At 44.8% G+C, this 7,546-nt stretch overlaps 1 long non-coding RNA gene across 1 annotated transcript; it reads left to right on the top strand.

Annotated features, from left to right (window-relative positions):
- The first annotated feature begins 1,972 nt into the window (after positions 1–1,972).
- Positions 1,973–3,348, top strand: LOC125522220. Its single transcript, XR_007289692.1, has 2 exons — positions 1,973–2,246; positions 2,642–3,348. It is a non-coding gene; the product is annotated as an uncharacterized LOC125522220 (long non-coding RNA).
- The last annotated feature ends 4,198 nt before the right edge of the window (positions 3,349–7,546 follow it).

Raw genomic sequence — 7,546 nt, 5'->3', positions numbered from 1 at the left:
TTACCAACTACTCGGTAGAAGTTGAAACCGAGCTCAACATAATGAAAAAAAAGTTCAGGAAATACACCGTGCCCTTGTCGACAGTATGCAAGAATCATACCTGAACACTACATGCAGACATGTAGACCACAAAACAGCTAGTCATTCCTATTGTATAGATTTCTAAGTCTTAGGATGTGGTAAAATTATAGGTAAGCAGGTTAGCCCTGTCATTTGGATCAAGATGGTTGTTATACATCTCTCACCTCCACCTCAGTCCATCAGTTATAGGCAAATCATGCAAGTCTTTATTTATAAGCAACGCACATACCTGCTTCACACCAGCATGTCAACTGCTCACGTACATGCTAAAAATGAGCTCATAAGCTTTACTGCCATTGCACCTACTGAAGAGGCTAGGCTGTACTATCCCCGCAAACACCAGTACTGGGCATCAGGCAGTCGAATAGAACATGCATATAATTAATTTTCCTGCATGTAAAAAGCAAAAATCAGCCTAGGCAGCGTGGTGCCAGTATTGGTAGGGCGTCAGAATCATGCCTGAAGGATAGCCACATAGTGGAGGGCAGTAGCGTCGGCTGAGGGGTGTGGCGAATACGTCCGTGGGGCAGCAGCCGAGCGTCAAAGCCACGGATGGCTATGGCGACCTACGCTCCAGGAGTGGCCAGAGAGTAACACAGGTGGGTTACACATCCGCCTAGCCGTCGACTCTATCTTTCTCACCATCCCCTGCGAGTAACAGCAAGAGGCGGCGGCCTTGACAGGGACCTTCTTGTTTACTGGCTGCAGGGCTGCCCGAGCTGCTGGAGGAACAGCTACGCCGTTCTGAAAACCACCAGAGCAATTTAGAATCCATCATCAAGAAATTGCTTTAGAAGGCATGCAAGAAGAAACAGGATGGTATCTGTGCCTTGGATGGATCGGTCTAGGCCTTCTTCAAGAGTTGAGCACCAAACCTCTTGATGATTGGACGATTGATCCCTGTCGGTAGCTGGATCTTGTTGTTGGAGAAAACAAGACGGGATCCAGTTCAACACGAAGAATGGACAAAGAGGGGAAGAAAGTAAAACAGGATGGGCCTTCGATCCTTTTGTTGATTTTCTTACCTGTCGAAGACCTGGGCGTGGACGACGCTGCCAATTTCCCCGAGGCCCGAGCACGTGCATGTTTCCTCCTGCACCGGGGCGGCCGACGTCGGTGGCGATGGCCTTGAGCTTCCCTGCAGGTAGTGCGACACCTGAACATCACCAAGAGAAACATGAGTAAAGATCAAGGAGTTGCTTGTTTGACGGACGAATCCGGCAAGAAACTCGCTCTCATCAGTCTGCCCTGGTTGGATACGTAGATAAAATCCGATCTTGGCAAATTATTAGAGTCGTATGAACAACAGACTGAGAGAGAAACCCAATGGCGCAGGCGTGACCAAACCGAGAGCCACTACAGAGGTGTTCTTGACGCGGCACGGTGGGAAAGATAGAGTCGACGGCTCGCCAGATGTGTAACCCACTTGTGTTGGCCGCCGGCTGTGGAGCGGCCATTGGTGCTTGTTGTTTCGGCTCCTGAACGGAACATGGCGGAGCGACGGCCTCCAATTCCTCTGATCTAGGCGGCATCGCGTGGGCGTGGGGAGCGAGAGGAGTGGAGGAGGTTGGTGATGACTCCGTGCGGCGGGCGTGCATGCCTCCTATTTGATTGGAAGAGATTTTTGGTAGGGGAGGAATTAACAGATGGAATAACGTGATTAGTGGGAAACGGCATGTGGAATATTCCTATGCGGGTGGAGTACGGTCAGTCATTCTAAATTGCTAACTACACACATGACTCGGGATTAAGTTAATCATAACCATTAGATTTTATTCAGTGGGTTTAATCTAGCGGTGCTAATCAATCTGGGTACAATTGTTGTGTGGCGTTAAGAAAGAAATTGTTCGATTGTTTAATAGTAGTATAGATTCGTTTGCAGGATATCCTTCAATGGCTGGACTCACTCTTCATCTAAATCATGTCTCTAAACGTGCTGCCGTTAAGGTTGGCGCTACATAAATTATGCCTTCACGGCTGGACATAACTGCTACATGGTCTTCTCACTTGAGATGTCATATATAACGTGTCCTTTCTGTGTGAATGTTCAACTAGGAGCAGTTTCATCTCGAGCACTGCAATCATGCATGGTACTCTCATCGACTACTAACCACTTGCTACTAACATAAATCATGCCTCCAACGCTGGACATCACTACTAAAGAGGTACTGTGGGTGAGTATCACCGTTTAGTTTTTTTATAGTCTATAGATTTATTTATACGGACAGTACAGATTCATCTATTACTTCGGCTAAGGTGACTGTAGCAACATTCACTCCATTCAATTTTTTTTGCGGAAACTACAATATTCATTTTGTTCACCTGAACATTGAATTAAGGAAGGCAGAAGGTTCAGGGCTTATGCAAATTACTGAAATTTAATATTTGTGGACAATGGAGAAACACATGCGGCAGTGTTGAATTTACACCCGTTGTTGCACCTGCAGCTTTTCGGCATCCTTAGCACAATAAGCCCAAACACGAAGATTATACGCCGCCTTGGATTTGTGTGGCTGTTAACTTGTTGTCATCAAACACTTTTTTTCCTTAATATGTGCAGCTTTTTTGGGGCGTCCATGGATGCAAAGGAATCCCATAAGTACAATGTACACTGACATCATCTTCATCAAATTCTTCAAGCTCAGCAAGTGTGAGGTAACTAATGCATGTGTATTATCTATTTCATCGAAGTGTAAGATTTCTCCTCTTCTCTTGTTTGTGTTCAATGGTTGTTGTGGTTTTTTGTTTTGCGTTTCAACAGTGACATGTATCCTGATTAGGCACTTGCATAGGTACTGTGTAGAGCTGGAACCTCTAATAAAAAATGACCTATGCAGTAAAGCAAAGGAGAGAGACTGCAACCTTTTCAGGCCTGAATCTATCCCCATTCTGAATCTACTTGGTTATTGATTCTCATTTTCAGCATATGAAGACCACATGCTATTTTTTCTATGCTCTCCTCTTCGGCTCTTCCTTTATGATTCAGCATATGCTAACTGCTACTGTAGCTTTCGTGCTTATATCCTTGGTTATATTTTACAGCGATCCAAATTAAGGATTTGTGTTGATATCCCAAGTTCCTAATGACGATTGGTCCTTATTAGTTTCTTTAAAGGAAGCACAACAAGTGGTTGTACTAGGAAGATTACCTTGACATGGGAGTTTCTTTTTTCTAACGAACAGGGGAGTCTTTATTATTTCACTTGAGAAGATGATGTACGCATTTAAAGTGTAGAATTTCCATTTGTATATTCATATTGTGCTTAACTTTTACTTTCTAAAAATCAATATTGGCTGGCGGTTTGGCCGATTATTTAAGAAATAAAAACCTTAGGTGTTGATCCCTGTGATCTCTAGCCATATGACTTCCCATTCAAGATATGACGGGGCATGGATGTGATACACCCACATACAGAAATGTTTAGGTGTAAAGTTGGGACGAGCAGGCTTGTAGATGAAGTGTTTGTACTTATGGCTCAACAAAACTGACTACTCGAGCCTTGCCCCCATTAGTGTAGTGTTATTATCTTCCGTCCCATGTTTTGTTGAAAGATTTTCCAGATTCATGACCCGCCTTAGAAAAATGTACAATGCAAATACAACCATTTATCGTTACAGGCGAGGGATTTAGTGCAGAAAGTTACTTTACAAGTAGTCTCAAGCTGGAGGATAACAGATTGGTTGAGATGTTAGGGATCCCCATCAATGTTATATTATTTGTCTGCAATTATATTCTCAGCTCCAAATTCTAGATATTATAGTGAGTAGATGAGGTGAAAGTATGCGCAACATAGTTCTTTTTTTGTTTTGCTCTAATTTCTGCGGGAGTGTTAAACCCCACGTAGCATGATGGTGGTTGTATGCTGCCATGGAGGAATTAAAGGCGCATGTTGATTAAAAGAATAGGTGTAAGTAAGGAGTGGCTGGGCTCACTAAAATTGACGAGTAATCTCATGATCTACTCATGATTAATTTAGTATCCCAATTTGTTTTCTCAAAATGTACAGTATTGTTATGGTAAAAGCTACACTTTGTGGCCTCAAATATAATTCAGATTTATAGATTGATATCCATTAGAAAAGAATATAGATTTATTTCTGATTTTGTCATATTAATTAACTTGCTTCAGAAACGGAGAAGAGCCATGGTTTGTTGTTGCTTGAGATGCATATGTCGGCAATGTTGCTAGAGCTAGGAACACTTCCATATTCTATTAGGTCTTTCAATTTATGTGTTGTGTGTTTTCTTATTTTATAAAGGTTGTTGTTGGATGAGCCAAACAGTGGAAAAAGTGGCTTATGGGACAATTTTAGTTCATTGGATCAATTGTAGATATCACGTGCCATTTTTATGTTCACGTCGTCATTAGATCAGTTGTAGAACAGCCCACACAGCTTGTGTTCTTTTCAAAACAAACATACCCTGATGCATGACAAAGTTGTAGCGTTGATCTCAAAATTATGCTTGTATGGTGTACAATATACACTATAGACCTAAGAGCGGGTAGCTTCAGCTTGCTTCTGTAGTATGCTTTCTCAATGATAATCTAGCCCATGCTTGATTATATTACAGATTAATCCTGTTGAAAGCTATATTAAATCCTACTTTTGAAAGCTATACATTTAGATATTTTGATTTTTTTAATGTTCTGCATGCATTTTTACTCAGGATAATGTCGCGTTGGAAGCGTGGTTATACTTGACAATGAGCAGGTGGGATGGGATATTTCGCCGACGGCCAGGTGGATGATAAAACCGAAGAGGAAGGCCGCACCAGGCATGCATAGATGATGCATGCCTCTGCACATTTGTGGTGGAATGGTACTAGCTTGAGGCTGTCAAACATGAGATATTGTGTGTATGTCAAGGAGTTGCGTTGGTACAAGATCATCCCGTGGAGTAGTTAGTTAGCTAGCATATTATGTAATCTTTATCTTTCTTATCTCTAGTATTTTCTTTCTCTCCAAGAGATGTATCCCAACAACCTGTACGCGTATCCGAGGCTCGCAACCCAGCTATTTAACACGCAACACGTCTGGCCAGGAAAGCCAAGACGTTTACCGCATCGCACATGGTATACAGAGCCTCCTTCTTCCACCAGAAACCCTAGCTTATCCATCTCCATCAAGTGCGCGCAGCCATGTCTTCCTCCTCCGCCTCCTTCCAGTCGACCCTCGGCGGTGGAGCCCCGGAGAAGCTAACCCGCGGCAACTATGTTTTGTGGCGGACTTAGGTCATGCCACAACTGCGGGGTGCCGGCCTCTTCCACTACGTTGATGGCACGGCAACGGAGCCGGCCGAAGTCCTCACCACCAAGGACGCCGCCGGCAAGGAGACCACTGAGCCGAATCCCTTTCATCCGCTCTGGGTGAAGGAGGATCAGCAGGTCCTCGGCTATCTTCTCCAACACCTCTCCAAGGAAGTGCTCATCACAGTGACCACGATCACCACGGCGCGCGCTCTTTTGGTGGCACTGGCGAACATGTTTTTGTCACAGTCACTCAGCCGCGTCAACAACATCCGGACAGCGCTGATCAATGCGCAGAAGGGCAATCACACCTTCTTCGCCTCCATGATGGGTCTCGCCGATGAACTCGCCGCGGCGGGAAAACCCATCCAGGACGGCGAGTTAATCTCCTACATCATCCATGGGCTGGACCAAGACTATCAGCCCCTCGTCTCCGCACTAGATGCCCGTGTCACTCCAGTAACTCTCGATGAACTTTTTTGCCATGCTCAGTAACTTTGATCAACGCATGGCACAGTATCATGGTCCCGGTGGTGGCTTCAAATCATCGGCCAACTCTGCATCCAGAGGCCGCGGTGGTGGCTCTCGCTCGCGTTCATCTTCCCGTAGCAAGGGGAGGTTCAGCTCCAACGGCAGTGGCTACTCCAACAATTCACGCGGCGGCGGGCGCTCTGATAACTCCAAAGGGCGCCGTGGTGGTGGCAGTGGTGGTTCCAACCGGTCCCGTCCGGACTTGCCTCGCTGCCAAATTTGTGGCAAGCCTGGCCATACAGCAAAGGACTGCTGGTACCGCTATGAAGAAGATGACGGCGACTCCTCACAAGATTAAGAGAAAGTTGCTGCGGCGGCCGGCCGATGGCTCCTATGGAATTGACACAAACTGGTATGTTTGACAGTGGTGCCACCAACCACATCACCAATGAACTCGAGAAAGTCACCATGAAGGAGAAATATCGTGGCAAAGATCAAATTCATACGGTCAGTGGTGAAGGTATGGGTATAAGTCACATTGCCCACTCAATTTTTAATACCCCTAGTCGTAAAATTCATCTCAAAAGAATCCTACATGTTCCTAGTGCCCATAAGAATCTTCTCTCCATTCATAGAATTACTATTGATAATCATGTTTTTCTTGAATTTCATCCCTCCTTCTTTTTGATCAAGGATCAGGCCACGAGGAAAATTCTCTATCGAGGTAGATGTGTTCGAGGGCTCTACCCGTTGATTCCGGAGTTTAGAAGATTCAATAAACAAGCTTGTGGTGCTATCAAGCTTTCGTCCACACGATGGCATGACCGTTTAGGACATGCCTCGTTTTCTTTGGTTGAAAAATTACTTAGGAAAAATAAGCTCCCATTTGTTGGTGAGCGCAATGTTGAAACTATTTGTGATTCATGTCAGTGTGCTAAAAGTCATCTACTAGTGTCTCCACTAAACCCTTGCAATTGATCTTTTCTGATGTGTGGGGACCGGCCCCCTCCTCTGTTGGTAGACACACGTACTATGTTAGTTTTATCGATGACTATAGCAAATTCTCATGGATCTATCTTCTCAAAAAAAGATCTGATGTGTTTCAAGTTCTCCACAACTTTCAAGCACTCGTTGAAAGAAAGTTTGACAGTAAGATCATTGCTGTCCAATCCGATTGGGGAGGGGAATACGAGAAACTCAATTCCTTCTTCTCACCAAGTATCATGCCCACACGCTCACCAACAAAACGGGTCAGCCGAACGCAAGCATAGGCACATTGTTGAGGTTGGCTTGGCCCTCCTCGCAGGAGCCTCCATGCCTCTCAAGTTTTGGGATGAGGCCTTTCTAACAGCTGTTCACATCATCAATATGCTTCCTAGTCGTGTCATAAATAATGAAACACCTATGGAACGTCTCCTCCACACGAAACCTGATTACACCTCTCTTCGGCCTTATAATCAACGCAAGCTCATGTTTCGCTCAAAACGGTGTGCTTTTCTTGGCTATAGAGCCCAACACAAAGGTGTCAAGTGTCTTGACATCTCCACTGGTAGGGTATATATCTCACGTGATGTTGTTTTTGATGAGACAAAATTTCCCTTTGCGGATCTTCATCCCAATGCCGGTGCCCTACTCCGCAAGGAAATCTTGCTTTTACCCTCTCATCTCTCCGGCTATGATCAAGGGGGTATTACAAATTGTGATGATCATATGTTGACTAACCCTACTAATGGTCTCCATGAGCTTT

The sequence above is a fragment of the Triticum urartu genome, chromosome 7 (genome assembly GCF_003073215.2).
Source record: "Triticum urartu cultivar G1812 chromosome 7, Tu2.1, whole genome shotgun sequence".
In the NCBI taxonomy this organism is placed as follows: Eukaryota; Viridiplantae; Streptophyta; class Magnoliopsida; order Poales; family Poaceae; genus Triticum; species Triticum urartu.
The sequence above is the reverse complement of the archived record's forward strand: the minus strand, read 5'-3'. Positions and strand labels throughout refer to the sequence as shown.